The sequence below is a fragment of the Quercus robur genome, chromosome 9 (genome assembly GCF_932294415.1).
Source record: "Quercus robur chromosome 9, dhQueRobu3.1, whole genome shotgun sequence".
Taxonomy (NCBI): domain Eukaryota; kingdom Viridiplantae; phylum Streptophyta; class Magnoliopsida; order Fagales; family Fagaceae; genus Quercus; species Quercus robur.
The window spans coordinates 38,414,304-38,438,950 of record NC_065542.1 but is presented as its reverse complement, the minus strand read 5'-3'; positions in this window follow the sequence as shown (position 1 = coordinate 38,438,950).

Below are 24,647 nucleotides of genomic sequence, written 5' to 3'. Positions count from 1 at the left end.
GCCTGTCCAAACCCGTTTAGTCTTAAAATGAAGCCTGGATGATGTTTTTTAATTTTTAGAATTTATTTGCATTTTATTTTTGAATTTTCTATCTCGGGTCGGGTTCGAACGGATAGGAAGGAAATTTTTTTTCTTCTCTATTTTTTGGCCTGTCCTGACCCGTTTCATCTTGAAATGAAGCCAGGATGATGTTTTTTAATTTTTAGAATTTTTTTGCATTTATTTTTGAATTTTCAAACTCGGGTCGGGATCGAACGGATAGGATGGAAATTTTTTTTCCTCTCTATTTTTCGGCCTGCCCATACCCGTTTAGTCTTGAAATGAAGCCTGGATGACGTTTTTTAATTTTTAGAATTTTTTTGCATTTTATTTTTGAATTTTCTATCTCGGGTCGGGTTCGAACGGATAGGAAGGAAATTTTTTTTCTTCTCTATTTTTCGGCCTGTCCTGACCCGTTTCATCTTGAAATGAAGCCAAGATGATGTTTTTTAATTTTTAGAATTTTTTTGCATTTATTTTTGAATTTTCAAACTCGGGTCGGGTTCGAACGGATAGGAAGGAAATTTTTTTTCCTCTCTATTTTTCATCCTGTCCTGACCCGTTTCATCTTGAAATGAAGCCAGGATGATGTTTTTTAATTTTTAGAATTTTTTTGCATTTATTTTGGAATTTTCTAACTCGGGTCGGGTTCGAACGGATAGGAAGGAAATTTTTTGTCTTCTCTATTTTTCGGGCTGTCCATACCCTTTAGTCTTGAAATGAAGCCTGGATGGCGTTTTTTAATTTTTAGAATTTTTTTGCATTTTATTTTTGAATTTTCTAACTCGGATCGGGTTCGAACGGATAGGAAGGAAATTTTTTTTCTTCTCTATTTTTCGGCCTGCCCATACCCGTTTAGTCTTGAAATGAAGCCTGGATGACGTTTTTTAATTTTTAGAATTTTTTTGCATTTTATTTTTGAATTTTCTATCTCGGGTCGGGTTCGAACGGATAGGAAGGAAATTTTTTTTCTTCTCTATTTTTTGGCCTGTCCAAACCCGTTTAGTCTTAAAATGAAGCCTGGATGATATTTTTTAATTTTTAGAATTTATTTGCATTTTATTTTTGAATTTTCTATCTCGGGTCGGGTTCGAACGGATAGGAAGGAAATTTTCTTTCTTCTCTATTTTTCGGCCTGTCCTGAGCCGTTTCATCTTGAAATGAAGCCAGAATGATGTTTTTTAATTTTTAGAATTTTTTTGCATTTATTTTTGAATTTTCAAACTCGGGTCGGGATCGAACGGATAGGAAGGAAATTTTTTTTCCTCTCTATTTTTCGGCCTGTCCTGACCCGTTTCATCTTGAAATGAAGCCAGGATGATGTTTTTTAATTTTTAGAATTTTTTTGCATTTATTTTTGAATTTTCTAACTCGGATCGGGTTCGAACGGATAGGAAGGAAATTTTTTTTCTTCTCTATTTTTCGGCCTGCCCATACCCGTTTAGTCTTGAAATGAAGCCTGGATGACGTTTTTTAATTTTTAGAATTTTTTTGCATTTTATTTTTGAATTTTCTATCTCGGGTCGGGTTCGAACGGATAGGAAGGAAATTTTTTTTCTTCTCTATTTTTCGGCCTGTCCTGACCCATTTCATCTTGAAATGAAGCCAGGATGATGTTTTTTAATTTTTAGAATTTTTTTGCATTTATTTTTGAATTTTCTAACTCGGATCGGGTTCGAACGGATACGATGGAAATTTTTTTTCCTCTCTATTTTTCGGCCTGTCCCGACCCGTTTCATCTTGAAATGAAGCCAGGATGATGTTTTTTAATTTTTAGAATTTTTTTGCATTTATTTTTGAATTTTCTAACTCGGATCGGGTTCGAACGGATAGGAAGGAAATTTTTTTTCCTCTCTATTTTTCGGCCTGTCCTGACTCGTTTCATCTTGAAATGAAGCCAGGATGATGTTTTTTATTTTTAGAATTTTTTTGCATTTATTTTTGAATTTTCTAACTCGGATCGGGTTCGAACGGATAGGAAGGAAATTTTTTTTCTTCTCTATTTTTCGGCCTGCCCATACCCGTTTAGTCTTGAAATGAAGCCTGGATGACGTTTTTTAATTTTTAGAATTTTTTTGCATTTTATTTTTGAATTTTCTATCTCGGGTCGGGTTCGAACGGATAGGAAGGAAATTTTTTTTCTTCTCTATTTTTCGGCCTGTCCTGACCCGTTTCATCTTGAAATGCAGCCAAGATGATGTTTTTTAATTTTTAGAATTTTTTTGCATTTATTTTTGAATTTTCAAACTCGGGTCGGGTTCGAACGGATAGGAAGGAAATTTTTTTTCCTCTCTATTTTTCATCCTGTCCTGACCCGTTTCATCTTGAAATGAAGCCAGGATGATGTTTTTTAATTTTTAGAATTTTTTTGCATTTATTTTGGAATTTTCTAACTCGGGTCGGGTTCGAACGGATAGGAAGGAAATTTTTTTTCTTCTCTATTTTTCGGGCTGTCCATACCCGTTTAGTCTTGAAATGAAGCCTGGATGATGTTTTTTAATTTTTAGAATTTTTTTGCATTTTATTTTTGAATTTTCTATCTCTAGTCGGGTTCGAACGGATAGGAAGGAAATTTTTTTTCTTCTCTATTTTTCGGCCTGTCTTGACCCGTTTCATCCTGAAATGAAGCCTGGATGATGTTTTTTCATTTTTAGAATTTTTTTTGTATTTTATTTTTGAATTTTCTATCTCGGGTCGGGTTCGAACGGATAGGAAGGAAATTTTTTTTCTTCTTTATTTTTTGGCCTGTCCTGACCCGTTTCATCTTGAAATGAAGCCAGGATGATGTTTTTTAATTTTTAGAATTTTTTTGCATTTATTTTTGAATTTTCTATCTCGGGTCGGGTTCGAACGGATAGGAAGGAAATTTTTTTTCTTCTCTATTTTTTGGCCTGTCCAAACCCGTTTAGTCTTAAAATGAAGCCTGGATGATGTTTTTTAATTTTTAGAATTTATTTGCATTTTATTTTTGAATTTTCAAACTCGGGTCGGGATCGATCGGATAGGAAGGAAATTTTTTTTCCTCTCTATTTTTCGGCCTGTCCTGACCCGTTTCATCTTGAAATGAAGCCAGGATGATGTTTTTTAATTTTTAGAATTTTTTTGCATTTATTTTTGAATTTTCTATCTCGGGTCGGGTTCGAACGGATAGGAAGGAAATTTTTTTTCTTCTCTATTTTTCGGCCTGTCCTGACCCGTTTCATCTTGAAATGAAGCCAGGATGATGTTTTTTAATTTTTAGAATTTTTTTGCATTTATTTTTGAATTTTCAAACTCGGGTCGGGATCGAACGGATAGGAAGGAAATTTTTTTTCCTCTCTATTTTTCGGCCTGTCCTGACCCGTTTCATCTTGAAATGAAGCCAGGATGATGTTTTTTAATTTTTAGAATTTTTTTGCATTTATTTTTGAATTTTCTAACTCGGATCGGGTTCGAACGGATAGGAAGGAAATTTTTTTTCTTCTCTATTTTTCGGCCTGCCCATACCCGTTTAGTCTTGAAATGAAGCCTGGATGACGTTTTTTAATTTTTAGAATTTTTTTGCATTTTATTTTTGAATTTTCTATCTCGGGTCGGGTTCGAACGGATAGGAAGGAAATTTTTTTTCTTCTCTATTTTTCGGCCTGTCCTGACCCATTTCATCTTGAAATGAAGCCAGGATGATGTTTTTTAATTTTTAGAATTTTTTTGCATTTATTTTTAAATTTTCAAACTCGGATCGGGTTCGAACGGATACGAAGGAAATTTTTTTTCCTCTCTATTTTTCGGCCTGTCCTGACCCGTTTCATCTTGAAATGAAGCCAGGATGATGTTTTTTAATTTTTAGAATTTTTTTGCATTTATTTTTGAATTTTCTAACTCGGATCGGGTTCGAACGGATAGGAATGAAATTTTTTTTCTTCTCTATTTTTCGGCCTGCCCATACCCGTTTAGTCTTGAAATGAAGCCTGGATGGCGTTTTTTAATTTTTAGAATTTTTTTGCATTTTATTTTTGAATTTTCTATCTCGGGTCGGGTTCGAACGGATAGGAAGGAAATTTTTTTTCCTCTCTATTTTTCATCCTGTCCTGACCCGTTTCATCTTGAAATGAAGCCAGGATGATGTTTTTTTATTTTTAGAATTTTTTTGCATTTATTTTGGAATTTTCTAACTCGGGTCGGGTTCGAACGGATTGGAAGGAAATTTTTTTTCTTCTCTATTTTTCGGGCTGTCCATACCCGTTTAGTCTTGAAATGAAGCCTGGATGATGTTTTTTAATTTTTAGAATTTTTTTGCATTTTATTTTTGAATTTTCTATCTCTAGTCGGGTTCGAACGGATAGGAAGGAAATTTTTTTTCTTCTCTATTTTTCGGCCTGTCTTGACCCGTTTCATCCTGAAATGAAGCCTGGATGATGTTTTTTCATTTTTAGAATTTTTTTTGTATTTTATTTTTGAATTTTCTATCTCGGGTCGGGTTCGAACGGATAGGAAGGAAATTTTTTTTCTTCTTTATTTTTTGGCCTGTCCTGACCCGTTTCATCTTGAAATGAAGCCAGGATGATGTTTTTTAATTTTTAGAATTTTTTTGCATTTATTTTTGAATTTTCAAACTCGGGTCGGGATCGAACGGATAGGAAGGAAATTTTTTTTCCTCTCTATTTTTCGGCCTGTCCTGACCCGTTTCATCTTGAAATGAAGCCAGGATGATGTTTTTTAATTTTTAGAATTTTTTTGCATTTATTTTTGAATTTTCTAACTCGGATCGGGTTCGAACGGATAGGAAGGAAATTTTTTTTCTTCTCTATTTTTCGGCCTGCCCATACCCGTTTAGTCTTGAAATGAAGCCTGGATGACGTTTTTTAATTTTTAGAATTTTTTTGCATTTTATTTTTGAATTTTCTATCTCGGGTCGGGTTCGAACGGATAGGAAGGAAATTTTTTTTCTTCTCTATTTTTTGGCCTGTCCAAACCCGTTTAGTCTTAAAATGAAGCCTGGATGATGTTTTTTAATTTTTAGAATTTATTTGCATTTTATTTTTGAATTTTCTATCTCGGGTCGGGTTCGAACGGATAGGAAGGAAATTTTTTTTCTTCTCTATTTTTTGGCCTGTCCTGACCCGTTTCATCTTGAAATGAAGCCAGGATGATGTTTTTTAATTTTTAGAATTTTTTTGCATTTATTTTTGAATTTTCAAACTCGGGTCGGGATCGAACGGATAGGATGGAAATTTTTTTTCCTCTCTATTTTTCGGCCTGCCCATACCCGTTTAGTCTTGAAATGAAGCCTGGATGACGTTTTTTAATTTTTAGAATTTTTTTGCATTTTATTTTTGAATTTTCTATCTCGGGTCGGGTTCGAACGGATAGGAAGGAAATTTTTTTTCTTCTCTATTTTTCGGCCTGTCCTGACCCGTTTCATCTTGAAATGAAGCCAAGATGATGTTTTTTAATTTTTAGAATTTTTTTGCATTTATTTTTGAATTTTCAAACTCGGGTCGGGTTCGAACGGATAGGAAGGAAATTTTTTTTCCTCTCTATTTTTCATCCTGTCCTGACCCGTTTCATCTTGAAATGAAGCCAGGATGATGTTTTTTAATTTTTAGAATTTTTTTGCATTTATTTTGGAATTTTCTAACTCGGGTCGGGTTCGAACGGATAGGAAGGAAATTTTTTGTCTTCTCTATTTTTCGGGCTGTCCATACCCTTTAGTCTTGAAATGAAGCCTGGATGGCGTTTTTTAATTTTTAGAATTTTTTTGCATTTTATTTTTGAATTTTCTAACTCGGATCGGGTTCGAACGGATAGGATGGAAATTTTTTTTCTTCTCTATTTTTCGGCCTGCCCATACCCGTTTAGTCTTGAAATGAAGCCTGGATGACGTTTTTTAATTTTTAGAATTTTTTTGCATTTTATTTTTGAATTTTCTATCTCGGGTCGGGTTCGAACGGATAGGAAGGAAATTTTTTTTCTTCTCTATTTTTTGGCCTGTCCAAACCCGTTTAGTCTTAAAATGAAGCCTGGATGATATTTTTTAATTTTTAGAATTTATTTGCATTTTATTTTTGAATTTTCTATCTCGGGTCGGGTTCGAACGGATAGGAAGGAAATTTTCTTTCTTCTCTATTTTTCGGCCTGTCCTGAGCCGTTTCATCTTGAAATGAAGCCAGGATGATGTTTTTTAATTTTTAGAATTTTTTTGCATTTATTTTTGAATTTTCAAACTCGGGTCGGGATCGAACGGATAGGAAGGAAATTTTTTTTCCTCTCTATTTTTCGGCCTGTCCTGACCCGTTTCATCTTGAAATGAAGCCAGGATGATGTTTTTTAATTTTTAGAATTTTTTTGCATTTATTTTTGAATTTTCTAACTCGGATCGGGTTCGAACGGATAGGAAGGAAATTTTTTTTCTTCTCTATTTTTCGGCCTGCCCATACCCGTTTAGTCTTGAAATGAAGCCAGGATGATGTTTTTTAATTTTTAGAATTTTTTTGCATTTATTTTTGAATTTTCAAACTCGGGTCGGGATCGAACGGATAGGAAGGAAATTTTTTTTCCTCTCTATTTTTCGGCCTGTCCTGACCCGTTTCATCTTGAAATGAAGCCAGGATGATGTTTTTTAATTTTTAGAATTTTTTTGCATTTATTTTTGAATTTTCTAACTCGGATCGGGTTCGAACGGATACGATGGAAATTTTTTTTCCTCTCTATTTTTCGGCCTGTCCCGACCCGTTTCATCTTGAAATGAAGCCAGGATGATGTTTTTTAATTTTTAGAATTTTTTTGCATTTATTTTTGAATTTTCTAACTCGGATCGGGTTCGAACGGATAGGAAGGAAATTTTTTTTCCTCTCTATTTTTCGGCCTGTCCTGACTCGTTTCATCTTGAAATGAAGCCAGGATGATGTTTTTTATTTTTAGAATTTTTTTGCATTTATTTTTGAATTTTCTAACTCGGATCGGGTTCGAACGGATAGGAAGGAAATTTTTTTTCTTCTCTATTTTTCGGCCTGCCCATACCCGTTTAGTCTTGAAATGAAGCCTGGATGACGTTTTTTAATTTTTAGAATTTTTTTGCATTTTATTTTTGAATTTTCTATCTCGGGTCGGGTTCGAACGGATAGGAAGGAAATTTTTTTTCTTCTCTATTTTTCGGCCTGTCCTGACCCGTTTCATCTTGAAATGCAGCCAAGATGATGTTTTTTAATTTTTAGAATTTTTTTGCATTTATTTTTGAATTTTCAAACTCGGGTCGGGTTCGAACGGATAGGAAGGAAATTTTTTTTCCTCTCTATTTTTCATCCTGTCCTGACCCGTTTCATCTTGAAATGAAGCCAGGATGATGTTTTTTAATTTTTAGAATTTTTTTGCATTTATTTTGGAATTTTCTAACTCGGGTCGGGTTCGAACGGATAGGAAGGAAATTTTTTTTCTTCTCTATTTTTCGGGCTGTCCATACCCGTTTAGTCTTGAAATGAAGCCTGGATGATGTTTTTTAATTTTTAGAATTTTTTTGCATTTTATTTTTGAATTTTCTATCTCTAGTCGGGTTCGAACGGATAGGAAGGAAATTTTTTTTCTTCTCTATTTTTCGGCCTGTCTTGACCCGTTTCATCCTGAAATGAAGCCTGGATGATGTTTTTTCATTTTTAGAATTTTTTTTGTATTTTATTTTTGAATTTTCTATCTCGGGTCGGGTTCGAACGGATAGGAAGGAAATTTTTTTTCTTCTTTATTTTTTGGCCTGTCCTGACCCGTTTCATCTTGAAATGAAGCCAGGATGATGTTTTTTAATTTTTAGAATTTTTTTGCATTTATTTTTGAATTTTCTATCTCGGGTCGGGTTCGAACGGATAGGAAGGAAATTTTTTTTCTTCTCTATTTTTTGGCCTGTCCAAACCCGTTTAGTCTTAAAATGAAGCCTGGATGATGTTTTTTAATTTTTAGAATTTATTTGCATTTTATTTTTGAATTTTCAAACTCGGGTCGGGATCGATCGGATAGGAAGGAAATTTTTTTTCCTCTCTATTTTTCGGCCTGTCCTGACCCGTTTCATCTTGAAATGAAGCCAGGATGATGTTTTTTAATTTTTAGAATTTTTTTGCATTTATTTTTGAATTTTCTATCTCGGGTCGGGTTCGAACGGATAGGAAGGAAATTTTTTTTCTTCTCTATTTTTCGGCCTGTCCTGACCCGTTTCATCTTGAAATGAAGCCAGGATGATGTTTTTTAATTTTTAGAATTTTTTTGCATTTATTTTTGAATTTTCAAACTCGGGTCGGGATCGAACGGATAGGAAGGAAATTTTTTTTCCTCTCTATTTTTCGGCCTGTCCTGACCCGTTTCATCTTGAAATGAAGCCAGGATGATGTTTTTTAATTTTTAGAATTTTTTTGCATTTATTTTTGAATTTTCTAACTCGGATCGGGTTCGAACGGATAGGAAGGAAATTTTTTTTCTTCTCTATTTTTCGGCCTGCCCATACCCGTTTAGTCTTGAAATGAAGCCTGGATGACGTTTTTTAATTTTTAGAATTTTTTTGCATTTTATTTTTGAATTTTCTATCTCGGGTCGGGTTCGAACGGATAGGAAGGAAATTTTTTTTCTTCTCTATTTTTCGGCCTGTCCTGACCCATTTCATCTTGAAATGAAGCCAGGATGATGTTTTTTAATTTTTAGAATTTTTTTGCATTTATTTTTAAATTTTCAAACTCGGATCGGGTTCGAACGGATACGAAGGAAATTTTTTTTCTTCTCTATTTTTCGGCCTGTCCTGACCCGTTTCATCTTGAAATGAAGCCAGGATGATGTTTTTTAATTTTTAGAATTTTTTTGCATTTATTTTTGAATTTTCTAACTCGGATCGGGTTCGAACGGATAGGAATGAAATTTTTTTTCTTCTCTATTTTTCGGCCTGCCCATACCCGTTTAGTCTTGAAATGAAGCCTGGATGGCGTTTTTTAATTTTTAGAATTTTTTTGCATTTTATTTTTGAATTTTCTATCTCGGGTCGGGTTCGAACGGATAGGAAGGAAATTTTTTTTCCTCTCTATTTTTCATCCTGTCCTGACCCGTTTCATCTTGAAATGAAGCCAGGATGATTTTTTTTAATTTTTAGAATTTTTTTGCATTTATTTTGGAATTTTCTAACTCGGGTCGGGTTCGAACGGATTGGAAGGAAATTTTTTTTCTTCTCTATTTTTCGGGCTGTCCATACCCGTTTAGTCTTGAAATGAAGCCTGGATGATGTTTTTTAATTTTTAGAATTTTTTTGCATTTTATTTTTGAATTTTCTATCTCTAGTCGGGTTCGAACGGATAGGAAGGAAATTTTTTTTCTTCTCTATTTTTCGGCCTGTCTTGACCCGTTTCATCCTGAAATGAAGCCTGGATGATGTTTTTTCATTTTTAGAATTTTTTTTGTATTTTATTTTTGAATTTTCTATCTCGGGTCGGGTTCGAACGGATAGGAAGGAAATTTTTTTTCTTCTTTATTTTTTGGCCTGTCCTGACCCGTTTCATCTTGAAATGAAGCCAGGATGATGTTTTTTAATTTTTAGAATTTTTTTGCATTTATTTTTGAATTTTCAAACTCGGGTCGGGATCGAACGGATAGGAAGGAAATTTTTTTTCCTCTCTATTTTTCGGCCTGTCCTGACCCGTTTCATCTTGAAATGAAGCCAGGATGATGTTTTTTAATTTTTAGAATTTTTTTGCATTTATTTTTGAATTTTCTAACTCGGATCGGGTTCGAACGGATAGGAAGGAAATTTTTTTTCTTCTCTATTTTTCGGCCTGCCCATACCCGTTTAGTCTTGAAATGAAGCCTGGATGACGTTTTTTAATTTTTAGAATTTTTTTGCATTTTATTTTTGAATTTTCTATCTCGGGTCGGGTTCGAACGGATAGGAAGGAAATTTTTTTTCTTCTCTATTTTTTGGCCTGTCCAAACCCGTTTAGTCTTAAAATGAAGCCTGGATGATGTTTTTTAATTTTTAGAATTTATTTGCATTTTATTTTTGAATTTTCTATCTCGGGTCGGGTTCGAACGGATAGGAAGGAAATTTTTTTTCTTCTCTATTTTTCGGCCTGTCCTGACCCGTTTCATCTTGAAATGAAGCCAGGATGATGTTTTTTAATTTTTAGAATTTTTTTGCATTTATTTTTGAATTTTCAAACTCGGGTCGGGATCGAACGGATAGGAAGGAAATTTTTTTTCCTCTCTATTTTTTGGCCTGTCCTGACCCGTTTCATCTTGAAATGAAGCCAGGATGATGTTTTTTAATTTTTAGAATTTTTTTGCATTTATTTTTGAATTTTCTAACTCGGATCGGTTTCGAACGGATAGGAAGGAAATTTTTTTTCTTCTCTATTTTTCGGCCTGCCCATACCCGTTTAGTCTTGAAATGAAGCCTGGATGACGTTTTTTAATTTTTAGAATTTTTTTGCATTTTATTTTTGAATTTTCTATCTCGGGTCGGGTTCGAACGGATAGGAAGGAAATTTTTTTTCTTCTCTATTTTTCGGCCTGTCCTGACCCATTTCATCTTGAAATGAAGCCAGGATGATGTTTTTTAATTTTTAGAATTTTTTTGCATTTATTTTTAAATTTTCAAACTCGGATCGGGTTCGAACGGATACGAAGGAAATTTTTTTTCCTCTCTATTTTTCGGCCTGTCCTGACCCGTTTCATCTTGAAATGAAGCCAGGATGATGTTTTTTAATTTTTAGAATTTTTTTGCATTTATTTTTGAATTTTCTAACTCGGATCGGGTTCGAACGGATAGGAATGAAATTTTTTTTCTTCTCTATTTTTCGGCCTGCCCATACCCGTTTAGTCTTGAAATGAAGCCTGGATGGCGTTTTTTAATTTTTAGAATTTTTTTGCATTTTATTTTTGAATTTTCTATCTCGGGTCGGGTTCGAACGGATAGGAAGGAAATTTTTTTTCTTCTCTATTTTTCGGCCTGTCCTGACCCGTTTCATCTTGAAATGAAGCCAAGATGATGTTTTTTAATTATTAGAATTTTTTTGCATTTATTTTTGAATTTTCAAACTCGGGTCGGGATCGAACGGATAGGAAGGAAATTTTTTTTCCTCTCTATTTTTTGGCCTGTCCTGACCCGTTTCATCTTGAAATGAAGCCAGGATGATGTTTTTTAATTTTTAGAATTTTTTTGCATTTATTTTTGAATTTTCTAACTCGGATCGGGTTCGAACGGATAGGAAGGAAATTTTTTTTCTTCTCTATTTTTCGGCCTGCCCATACCCGTTTAGTCTTGAAATGAAGCCTGGATGACGTTTTTTAATTTTTAGAATTTTTTTGCATTTTATTTTTGAATTTTCTATCTCGGGTCGGGTTCGAACGGATAGGAAGGAAATTTTTTTTCTTCTCTATTTTTCGGCCTGTCCTGACCCGTTTCATCTTGAAATGCAGCCAAGATGATGTTTTTTAATTTTTAGAATTTTTTTGCATTTATTTTTGAATTTTCAAACTCGGGTCGGGTTCGAACGGATAGGAAGGAAATTTTTTTTCCTCTCTATTTTTCATCCTGTCCTGACCCGTTTCATCTTGAAATGAAGCCAGGATGATGTTTTTTAATTTTTAGAATTTTTTTGCATTTATTTTGGAATTTTCTAACTCGGGTCGGGTTCGAACGGATAGGAAGGAAATTTTTTTTCTTCTCTATTTTTCGGGCTGTCCATACCCGTTTAGTCTTGAAATGAAGCCTGGATGATGTTTTTTAATTTTTAGAATTTTTTTGCATTTTATTTTTGAATTTTCTATCTCTAGTCGGGTTCGAACGGATAGGAAGGAAATTTTTTTTCTTCTCTATTTTTCGGCCTGTCTTGACCCGTTTCATCCTGAAATGAAGCCTGGATGATGTTTTTTCATTTTTAGAATTTTTTTTGTATTTTATTTTTGAATTTTCTATCTCGGGTCGGGTTCGAACGGATAGGAAGGAAATTTTTTTTCTTCTTTATTTTTTGGCCTGTCCTGACCCGTTTCATCTTGAAATGAAGCCAGGATGATGTTTTTTAATTTTTAGAATTTTTTTGCATTTATTTTTGAATTTTCTATCTCGGGTCGGGTTCGAACGGATAGGAAGGAAATTTTTTTTCTTCTCTATTTTTTGGCCTGTCCAAACCCGTTTAGTCTTAAAATGAAGCCTGGATGATGTTTTTTAATTTTTAGAATTTATTTGCATTTTATTTTTGAATTTTCAAACTCGGGTCGGGATCGATCGGATAGGAAGGAAATTTTTTTTCCTCTCTATTTTTCGGCCTGTCCTGACCCGTTTCATCTTGAAATGAAGCCAGGATGATGTTTTTTAATTTTTAGAATTTTTTTGCATTTATTTTTGAATTTTCTATCTCGGGTCGGGTTCGAACGGATAGGAAGGAAATTTTTTTTCTTCTCTATTTTTCGGCCTGTCCTGACCCGTTTCATCTTGAAATGAAGCCAGGATGATGTTTTTTAATTTTTAGAATTTTTTTGCATTTATTTTTGAATTTTCAAACTCGGGTCGGGATCGAACGGATAGGAAGGAAATTTTTTTTCCTCTCTATTTTTCGGCCTGTCCTGACCCGTTTCATCTTGAAATGAAGCCAGGATGATGTTTTTTAATTTTTAGAATTTTTTTGCATTTATTTTTGAATTTTCTAACTCGGATCGGGTTCGAACGGATAGGAAGGAAATTTTTTTTCTTCTCTATTTTTCGGCCTGCCCATACCCGTTTAGTCTTGAAATGAAGCCTGGATGACGTTTTTTAATTTTTAGAATTTTTTTGCATTTTATTTTTGAATTTTCTATCTCGGGTCGGGTTCGAACGGATAGGAAGGAAATTTTTTTTCTTCTCTATTTTTCGGCCTGTCCTGACCCATTTCATCTTGAAATGAAGCCAGGATGATGTTTTTTAATTTTTAGAATTTTTTTGCATTTATTTTTAAATTTTCAAACTCGGATCGGGTTCGAACGGATACGAAGGAAATTTTTTTTCTTCTCTATTTTTCGGCCTGTCCTGACCCGTTTCATCTTGAAATGAAGCCAGGATGATGTTTTTTAATTTTTAGAATTTTTTTGCATTTATTTTTGAATTTTCTAACTCGGATCGGGTTCGAACGGATAGGAATGAAATTTTTTTTCTTCTCTATTTTTCGGCCTGCCCATACCCGTTTAGTCTTGAAATGAAGCCTGGATGGCGTTTTTTAATTTTTAGAATTTTTTTGCATTTTATTTTTGAATTTTCTATCTCGGGTCGGGTTCGAACGGATAGGAAGGAAATTTTTTTTCCTCTCTATTTTTCATCCTGTCCTGACCCGTTTCATCTTGAAATGAAGCCAGGATGATGTTTTTTAATTTTTAGAATTTTTTTGCATTTATTTTGGAATTTTCTAACTCGGGTCGGGTTCGAACGGATTGGAAGGAAATTTTTTTTCTTCTCTATTTTTCGGGCTGTCCATACCCGTTTAGTCTTGAAATGAAGCCTGGATGATGTTTTTTAATTTTTAGAATTTTTTTGCATTTTATTTTTGAATTTTCTATCTCTAGTCGGGTTCGAACGGATAGGAAGGAAATTTTTTTTCTTCTCTATTTTTCGGCCTGTCTTGACCCGTTTCATCCTGAAATGAAGCCTGGATGATGTTTTTTCATTTTTAGAATTTTTTTTGTATTTTATTTTTGAATTTTCTATCTCGGGTCGGGTTCGAACGGATAGGAAGGAAATTTTTTTTCTTCTTTATTTTTTGGCCTGTCCTGACCCGTTTCATCTTGAAATGAAGCCAGGATGATGTTTTTTAATTTTTAGAATTTTTTTGCATTTATTTTTGAATTTTCAAACTCGGGTCGGGATCGAACGGATAGGAAGGAAATTTTTTTTCCTCTCTATTTTTCGGCCTGTCCTGACCCGTTTCATCTTGAAATGAAGCCAGGATGATGTTTTTTAATTTTTAGAATTTTTTTGCATTTATTTTTGAATTTTCTAACTCGGATCGGGTTCGAACGGATAGGAAGGAAATTTTTTTTCTTCTCTATTTTTCGGCCTGCCCATACCCGTTTAGTCTTGAAATGAAGCCTGGATGACGTTTTTTAATTTTTAGAATTTTTTTGCATTTTATTTTTGAATTTTCTATCTCGGGTCGGGTTCGAACGGATAGGAAGGAAATTTTTTTTCTTCTCTATTTTTTGGCCTGTCCAAACCCGTTTAGTCTTAAAATGAAGCCTGGATGATGTTTTTTAATTTTTAGAATTTATTTGCATTTTATTTTTGAATTTTCTATCTCGGGTCGGGTTCGAACGGATAGGAAGGAAATTTTTTTTCTTCTCTATTTTTCGGCCTGTCCTGACCCGTTTCATCTTGAAATGAAGCCAGGATGATGTTTTTTAATTTTTAGAATTTTTTTGCATTTATTTTTGAATTTTCAAACTCGGGTCGGGATCGAACGGATAGGAAGGAAATTTTTTTTCCTCTCTATTTTTTGGCCTGTCCTGACCCGTTTCATCTTGAAATGAAGCCAGGATGATGTTTTTTAATTTTTAGAATTTTTTTGCATTTATTTTTGAATTTTCTAACTCGGATCGGTTTCGAACGGATAGGAAGGAAATTTTTTTTCTTCTCTATTTTTCGGCCTGCCCATACCCGTTTAGTCTTGAAATGAAGCCTGGATGACGTTTTTTAATTTTTAGAATTTTTTTGCATTTTATTTTTGAATTTTCTATCTCGGGTCGGGTTCGAACGGATAGGAAGGAAATTTTTTTTCTTCTCTATTTTTCGGCCTGTCCTGACCCATTTCATCTTGAAATGAAGCCAGGATGATGTTTTTTAATTTTTAGAATTTTTTTGCATTTATTTTTAAATTTTCAAACTCGGATCGGGTTCGAACGGATACGAAGGAAATTTTTTTTCCTCTCTATTTTTCGGCCTGTCCTGACCCGTTTCATCTTGAAATGAAGCCAGGATGATGTTTTTTAATTTTTAGAATTTTTTTGCATTTATTTTTGAATTTTCTAACTCGGATCGGGTTCGAACGGATAGGAATGAAATTTTTTTTCTTCTCTATTTTTCGGCCTGCCCATACCCGTTTAGTCTTGAAATGAAGCCTGGATGGCGTTTTTTAATTTTTAGAATTTTTTTGCATTTTATTTTTGAATTTTCTATCTCGGGTCGGGTTCGAACGGATAGGAAGGAAATTTTTTTTCTTCTCTATTTTTCGGCCTGTCCTGACCCGTTTCATCTTGAAATGAAGCCAAGATGATGTTTTTTAATTATTAGAATTTTTTTGCATTTATTTTTGAATTTTCAAACTCGGGTCGGGATCGAACGGATAGGAAGGAAATTTTTTTTCCTCTCTATTTTTTGGCCTGTCCTGACCCGTTTCATCTTGAAATGAAGCCAGGATGATGTTTTTTAATTTTTAGAATTTTTTTGCATTTATTTTTGAATTTTCTAACTCGGATCGGGTTCGAACGGATAGGAAGGAAATTTTTTTTCTTCTCTATTTTTCGGCCTGCCCATACCCGTTTAGTCTTGAAATGAAGCCTGGATGACGTTTTTTAATTTTTAGAATTTTTTTGCATTTTATTTTTGAATTTTCTATCTCGGGTCGGGTTCGAACGGATAGGAAGGAAATTTTTTTTCTTCTCTATTTTTCGGCCTGTCCTGACCCGTTTCATCTTGAAATGCAGCCAAGATGATGTTTTTTAATTTTTAGAATTTTTTTGCATTTATTTTTGAATTTTCAAACTCGGGTCGGGTTCGAACGGATAGGAAGGAAATTTTTTTTCCTCTCTATTTTTCATCCTGTCCTGACCCGTTTCATCTTGAAATGAAGCCAGGATGATGTTTTTTAATTTTTAGAATTTTTTTGCATTTATTTTGGAATTTTCTAACTCGGGTCGGGTTCGAACGGATAGGAAGGAAATTTTTTTTCTTCTCTATTTTTCGGGCTGTCCATACCCGTTTAGTCTTGAAATGAAGCCTGGATGATGTTTTTTAATTTTTAGAATTTTTTTGCATTTTATTTTTGAATTTTCTATCTCTAGTCGGGTTCGAACGGATAGGAAGGAAATTTTTTTTCTTCTCTATTTTTCGGCCTGTCTTGACCCGTTTCATCCTGAAATGAAGCCTGGATGATGTTTTTTCATTTTTAGAATTTTTTTTGTATTTTATTTTTGAATTTTCTATCTCGGGTCGGGTTCGAACGGATAGGAAGGAAATTTTTTTTCTTCTTTATTTTTTGGCCTGTCCTGACCCGTTTCATCTTGAAATGAAGCCAGGATGATGTTTTTTAATTTTTAGAATTTTTTTGCATTTATTTTTGAATTTTCTATCTCGGGTCGGGTTCGAACGGATAGGAAGGAAATTTTTTTTCTTCTCTATTTTTTGGCCTGTCCAAACCCGTTTAGTCTTAAAATGAAGCCTGGATGATGTTTTTTAATTTTTAGAATTTATTTGCATTTTATTTTTGAATTTTCAAACTCGGGTCGGGATCGATCGGATAGGAAGGAAATTTTTTTTCCTCTCTATTTTTCGGCCTGTCCTGACCCGTTTCATCTTGAAATGAAGCCAGGATGATGTTTTTTAATTTTTAGAATTTTTTTGCATTTATTTTTGAATTTTCTATCTCGGGTCGGGTTCGAACGGATAGGAAGGAAATTTTTTTTCTTCTCTATTTTTCGGCCTGTCCTGACCCGTTTCATCTTGAAATGAAGCCAGGATGATGTTTTTTAATTTTTAGAATTTTTTTGCATTTATTTTTGAATTTTCAAACTCGGGTCGGGATCGAACGGATAGGAAGGAAATTTTTTTTCCTCTCTATTTTTCGGCCTGTCCTGACCCGTTTCATCTTGAAATGAAGCCAGGATGATGTTTTTTAATTTTTAGAATTTTTTTGCATTTATTTTTGAATTTTCTAACTCGGATCGGGTTCGAACGGATAGGAAGGAAATTTTTTTTCTTCTCTATTTTTCGGCCTGCCCATACCCGTTTAGTCTTGAAATGAAGCCTGGATGACGTTTTTTAATTTTTAGAATTTTTTTGCATTTTATTTTTGAATTTTCTATCTCGGGTCGGGTTCGAACGGATAGGAAGGAAATTTTTTTTCTTCTCTATTTTTCGGCCTGTCCTGACCCATTTCATCTTGAAATGAAGCCAGGATGATGTTTTTTAATTTTTAGAATTTTTTTGCATTTATTTTTAAATTTTCAAACTCGGATCGGGTTCGAACGGATACGAAGGAAATTTTTTTTCTTCTCTATTTTTCGGCCTGTCCTGACCCGTTTCATCTTGAAATGAAGCCAGGATGATGTTTTTTAATTTTTAGAATTTTTTTGCATTTATTTTTGAATTTTCAAACTCGGGTCGGGATCGAACGGATAGGAAGGAAATTTTTTTTCCTCTCTATTTTTTGGCCTGTCCTGACCCGTTTCATCTTGAAATGAAGCCAGGATGATGTTTTTTAATTTTTAGAATTTTTTTGCATTTATTTTTGAATTTTCTAACTCGGATCGGTTTCGAACGGATAGGAAGGAAATTTTTTTTCTTCTCTATTTTTCGGCCTGCCCATACCCGTTTAGTCTTGAAATGAAGCCTGGATGACGTTTTTTAATTTTTAGAATTTTTTTGCATTTTATTTTTGAATTTTCTATCTCGGGTCGGGTTCGAACGGATAGGAAGGAAATTTTTTTTCTTCTCTATTTTTCGGCCTGTCCTGACCCATTTCATCTTGAAATGAAGCCAGGATGATGTTTTTTAATTTTTAGAATTTTTTTGCATTTATTTTTAAATTTTCAAACTCGGATCGGGTTCGAACGGATACGAAGGAAATTTTTTTTCCTCTCTATTTTTCGGCCTGTCCTGACCCGTTTCATCTTGAAATGAAGCCAGGATGATGTTTTTTAATTTTTAGAATTTTTTTGCATTTATTTTTGAATTTTCTAACTCGGATCGGGTTCGAACGGATAGGAATGAAATTTTTTTTCTTCTCTATTTTTCGGCCTGCCCATACCCGTTTAGTCTTGAAATGAAGCCTGGATGGCGTTTTTTAATTTTTAGAATTTTTTTGCATTTTATTTTTGAATTTTCTATCTCGGGTCGGGTTCGAACGGATAGGAAGGAAATTTTTTTTCTTCTCTATTTTTCGGCCTGTCCTGACCCGTTTCATCTTGAAATGAAGCCAAGATGATGTTTTTTAATTATTAGAATTTTTTTGCATTTATTTTTGAATTTTCAAACTCGGGTCGGGTTCGAACGGATAGGAAGGAAATTTTTTTTCCTCTCTATTTTTCATCCTGTCCTGACCCGTTTCATCTTGAAATGAAGCCAGGATGATGTTTTTTAATTTTTAGAATTTTTTTGCATTTATTTTGGAATTTTCTAACTCGGGTCGGGTTCGAACGGATAGGAAGGAAATTTTTTGTCTTCTCTATTTTTCGGGCTGTCCATACCCTTTAGTCTTGAAATGAAGCCTGGATGATGTTTTTTAATTTTTAGAATTTTTTTGCATTTTATTTTTGAATTTTCTATCTCTAGTCGGGTTCGAACGGATAGGAAGGAAATTTTTTTTCTTCTCTATTTTTCGGCCTGTCTTGACCCGTTTCATCCTGAAATGAAGCCTGGATGATGTTTTTTCATTTTTAGAATTTTTTTTGTTTTTTATTTTTGAATTTTCTATCTCGGGTCGGGTTCGAACGGATAGGAAGGAAATTTTTTTTCTTCTTTATTTTTTGGCCTGTCCTGACCCGTTTCATCTTGAAATGAAGCCAGGATGATGTTTTTTAATTTTTAGAATTTTTTTGCATTTATTTTTGAATTTTCAAACTCGGGTCGGGATCGAACGGATAGGAAGGAAATTTTTTTTCCTCTCTATTTTTCGGCCTGTCCTGACCCGTTTCATCTTGAAATGAAGCCAGGATGATGTTTTTTAATTTTTAGAATTTTTTTGTATTTATTTTTTAATTTTCTAACTCGGATCGGGTTCGAACGGATAGGAAGGAAATTTTTTTTCTTCTCTATTTTTCGGCCTGCCCATACCCATTTAGTCTTGAAATGAAGCCTGGATGACGTTTTTTAATTTTTAGAATTTTTTTGCATTTTATTTTTGAATTTTCTATCTCGGGTCGGGTTCGAACGGATAGGAAGGAAATTTTTTTTCTTCTCTATTTTTTGGCCTGTCCAAACCCGTTTAGTCTTAAAATGAAGCCTGGATGATGTTTTTTAATTTTTAGAATTTATTTGCATTTTATTTTTGAATTTTCTATCTCGGGTCGGGTTCGAACGGATAGGAAGGAAATTTTTTTTCTTCTCTATTTTTTGGCCTGTCCTGACCCGTTTCATCTTGAAATGAAGCCAGGATGATGTTTTTTAATTTTTAGAATTTTTTTGCATTTATTTTTGAATTTTCAAACTCGGGTCGGGATCGAACGGATAGGATGGAAATTTTTTTTCCTCTCTATTTTTCGGCCTGCCCATACCCGTTTAGTCTTGAAATGAAGCCTGGATGACGTTTTTTAATTTTTAGAATTTTTTTGCATTTTATTTTTGAATTTTCTATCTCGGGTCGGGTTCGAACGGATAGGAAGGAAATTTTTTTTCTTCTCTATTTTTCGGCCTGTCCTGACCCGATTCATCTTGAAATGAAGCCAAGATGATGTTTTTTAATTTTTAGAATTTTTTTGCATTTATTTTTGAATTTTCAAACTCGGGTCGGGTTCGAACGGATAGGAAGGAAATTTTTTTTCCTCTCTATTTTTCATCCTGTCCTGACCCGTTTCATCTTGAAATGAAGCCAGGATGATGTTTTTTAATTTTTAGAATTTTTTTGCATTTATTTTGGAATTTTCTAACTCGGGTCGGGTTCGAACGGATAGGAAGGAAATTTTTTGTCTTCTCTATTTTTCGGGCTGTCCATACCCTTTAGTCTTGAAATGAAGCCTGGATGGCGTTTTTTAATTTTTAGAATTTTTTTGCATTTTATTTTTGAATTTTCTATCTCGGGTCGGGTTCGAACGGATAGGAAGGAAATTTTTTTTCCTCTCTATTTTTCATCCTGTCCTGACCCGTTTCATCTTGAAATGAAGCCAGGATGATGTTTTTTAATTTTTAGAATTTTTTTGCATTTATTTTGGAATTTTCTAACTCGGGTCGGGTTCGAACGGATAGGAAGGAAATTTTTTTTCTTCTCTATTTTTCGGGCTGTCCATACCCGTTTAGTCTTGAAATGAAGCCTGGATGATGTTTTTTAATTTTTAGAATTTTTTTGCATTTTATTTTTGAATTTTCTATCTCTAGTCGGGTTCGAACGGATAGGAAGGAAATTTTTTTTCTTCTCTATTTTTCGGCCTGTCTTGACCCGTTTCATCCTGAAATGAAGCCTGGATGATGTTTTTTCATTTTTAGAATTTTTTTTGTATTTTATTTTTGAATTTTCTATCTCGGGTCGGGTTCGAACGGATAGGAAGGAAATTTTTTTTCTTCTTTATTTTTTGGCCTGTCCTGACCCGTTTCATCTTGAAATGAAGCCAGGATGATGTTTTTTAATTTTTAGAATTTTTTTGCATTTATTTTTGAATTTTCAAACTCGGGTCGGGATCGAACGGATAGGAAGGAAATTTTTTTTCCTCTCTATTTTTCGGCCTGTCCTGACCCGTTTCATCTTGAAATGAAGCCAGGATGATGTTTTTTAATTTTTAGAATTTTTTTGCATTTATTTTTGAATTTTCTAACTCGGATCGGGTTCGAACGGATAGGAAGGAAATTTTTTTTCTTCTCTATTTTTCGGCCTGCCCATACCCGTTTAGTCTTGAAATGAAGCCTGGATGACGTTTTTTAATTTTTAGAATTTTTTTGCATTTTATTTTTGAATTTTCTATCTCGGGTCGGGTTCGAACGGATAGGAAGGAAATTTTTTTTCTTCTCTATTTTTTGGCCTGTCCAAACCCGTTTAGTCTTAAAATGAAGCCTGGATGATGTTTTTTAATTTTTAGAATTTATTTGCATTTTATTTTTGAATTTTCTATCTCGGGTCGGGTTCGAACGGATAGGAAGGAAATTTTTTTTCTTCTCTATTTTTCGGCCTGTCCTGACCCGTTTCATCTTGAAATGAAGCCAGGATGATGTTTTTTAATTTTTAGAATTTTTTTGCATTTATTTTTGAATTTTCAAACTCGGGTCGGGATCGATCGGATAGGAAGGAAATTTTTTTTCCTCTCTATTTTTCGGCCTGTCCTGACCCGTTTCATCTTGAAATGAAGCCAGGATGATGTTTTTTAATTTTTAGAATTTTTTTGCATTTATTTTTGAATTTTCTATCTCGGGTCGGGTTCGAACGGATAGGAAGGAAATTTTTTTTCTTCTCTATTTTTCGGCCTGTCCTGACCCGTTTCATCTTGAAATGAAGCCAGGATGATGTTTTTTAATTTTTAGAATTTTTTTGCATTTATTTTTGAATTTTCAAACTCGGGTCGGGATCGAACGGATAGGAAGGAAATTTTTTTTCCTCTCTATTTTTCGGCCTGTCCTGACCCGTTTCATCTTGAAATGAAGCCAGGATGATGTTTTTTAATTTTTAGAATTTTTTTGCATTTATTTTTGAATTTTCTAACTCGGATCGGGTTCGAACGGATAGGAAGGAAATTTTTTTTCTTCTCTATTTTTCGGCCTGCCCATACCCGTTTAGTCTTGAAATGAAGCCTGGATGACGTTTTTTAATTTTTAGAATTTTTTTGCATTTTATTTTTGAATTTTCTATCTCGGGTCGGGTTCGAACGGATAGGAAGGAAATTTTTTTTCTTCTCTATTTTTCGGCCTGTCCTGACCCATTTCATCTTGAAATGAAGCCAGGATGATGTTTTTTAATTTTTAGAATTTTTTTGCATTTATTTTTAAATTTTCAAACTCGGATCGGGTTCGAACGGATACGAAGGAAATTTTTTTTCCTCTCTATTTTTCGGCCTGTCCTGACCCGTTTCATCTTGAAATGAAGCCAGGATGATGTTTTTTAATTTTTAGAATTTTTTTGCATTTATTTTTGAATTTTCTAACTCGGATCGGGTTCGAACGGATAGGAATGAAATTTTTTTTCTTCTCTATTTTTCGGCCTGCCCATACCCGTTTAGTCTTGAAATGAAGCCTGGATGGCGTTTTTTAATTTTTAGAATTTTTTTGCATTTTATTTTTGAATTTTCTATCTCGGGTCGGGTTCGAACGGATAGGAAGGAAATTTTTTTTCTTCTCTATTTTTCGGCCTGTCCTGACCCGTTTCATCTTGAAATGAAGCCAAGATGATGTTTTTTAATTATTAGAATTTTTTTGCATTTATTTTTGAATTTTCAAACTCGGGTCGGGTTCGAACGGATAGGAAGGAAATTTTTTTTCCTCTCTATTTTTCATCCTGTCCTGACCCGTTTCATCTTGAAATGAAGCCAGGATGATGTTTTTTAATTTTTAGAATTTTTTTGCATTTATTTTGGAATTTTCTAACTCGGGTCGGGTTCGAACGGATAGGAAGGAAATTTTTTGTCTTCTCTATTTTTCGGGCTGTCCATACCCTTTAGTCTTGAAATGAAGCCTGGATGATGTTTTTTAATTTTTAGAATTTTTTTGCATTTTATTTTTGAATTTTCTATCTCTAGTCGGGTTCGAACGGATAGGAAGGAAATTTTTTTTCTTCTCTATTTTTCGGCCTGTCTTGACCCGTTTCATCCTGAAATGAAGCCTGGATGATGTTTTTTCATTTTTAGAATTTTTTTTGTTTTTTATTTTTGAATTTTCTATCTCGGGTCGGGTTCGAACGGATAGGAAGGAAATTTTTTTTCTTCTTTATTTTTTGGCCTGTCCTGACCCGTTTCATCTTGAAATGAAGCCAGGATGATGTTTTTTAATTTTTAGAATTTTTTTGCATTTATTTTTGAATTTTCAAACTCGGGTCGGGATCGAACGGATAGGAAGGAAATTTTTTTTCCTCTCTATTTTTCGGCCTGTCCTGACCCGTTTCATCTTGAAATGAAGCCAGGATGATGTTTTTTAATTTTTAGAATTTTTTTGTATTTATTTTTTAATTTTCTAACTCGGATCGGGTTCGAACGGATAGGAAGGAAATTTTTTTTCTTCTCTATTTTTCGGCCTGCCCATACCCATTTAGTCTTGAAATGAAGCCTGGATGACGTTTTTTAATTTTTAGAATTTTTTTGCATTTTATTTTTGAATTTTCTATCTCGGGTCGGGTTCGAACGGATAGGAAGGAAATTTTTTTTCTTCTCTATTTTTTGGCCTGTCCAAACCCGTTTAGTCTTAAAATGAAGCCTGGATGATGTTTTTTAATTTTTAGAATTTATTTGCATTTTATTTTTGAATTTTCTATCTCGGGTCGGGTTCGAACGGATAGGAAGGAAATTTTTTTTCTTCTCTATTTTTTGGCCTGTCCTGACCCGTTTCATCTTGAAATGAAGCCAGGATGATGTTTTTTAATTTTTAGAATTTTTTTGCATTTATTTTTGAATTTTCAAACTCGGGTCGGGATCGAACGGATAGGAAGGAAATTTTTTTTCCTCTCTATTTTTCGGCCTGTCCTGACCCGTTTCATCTTGAAATGAAGCCAGGATGATGTTTTTTAATTTTTAGAATTTTTTTGTATTTATTTTTTAATTTTCTAACTCGGATCGGGTTCGAACGGATAGGAAGGAAATTTTTTTTCTTCTCTATTTTTCGGCCTGCCCATACCCATTTAGTCTTGAAATGAAGCCTGGATGACGTTTTTTAATTTTTAGAATTTTTTTGCATTTTATTTTTGAATTTTCTATCTCGGGTCGGGTTCGAACGGATAGGAAGGAAATTTTTTTTCTTCTCTATTTTTTGGCCTGTCCAAACCCGTTTAGTCTTAAAATGAAGCCTGGATGATGTTTTTTAATTTTTAGAATTTATTTGCATTTTATTTTTGAATTTTCTATCTCGGGTCGGGTTCGAACGGATAGGAAGGAAATTTTTTTTCTTCTCTATTTTTTGGCCTGTCCTGACCCGTTTCATCTTGAAATGAAGCCAGGATGATGTTTTTTAATTTTTAGAATTTTTTTGCATTTATTTTTGAATTTTCAAACTCGGGTCGGGATCGAACGGATAGGATGGAAATTTTTTTTCCTCTCTATTTTTCGGCCTGTCCTGACCCGTTTCATCTTGAAGTGAAGCCAGGATGATGTTTTTTAATTTTTAGAATTTTTTTGCATTTATTTTTGAATTTTCTAACTCGGATCGGGTTCGAACGGATAGGAAGGAAATTTTTTTTCTTCTCTATTTTTCGGCCTGCCCATACCCGTTTAGTCTTGAAATGAAGCCTGGATGACGTTTTTTAATTTTTAGAATTTTTTTGCATTTTATTTTTGAATTTTCTATCTCGGGTCGGGTTCGAACGGATAGGAAGGAAATTTTTTTTCTTCTCTATTTTTCGGCCTGTCCTGACCCATTTCATCTTGAAATGAATCCAGGATGATGTTTTTTAATTTTTAGAATTTTTTTGCATTTATTTTTGAATTTTCAAACTCGGATCGGGTTCGAACGGATACGAAGGAAATTTTTTTTCCTCTCTATTTTTCGGCCTGTCCTGACCCGTTTCATCTTGAAATGAAGCCAGGATGATGTT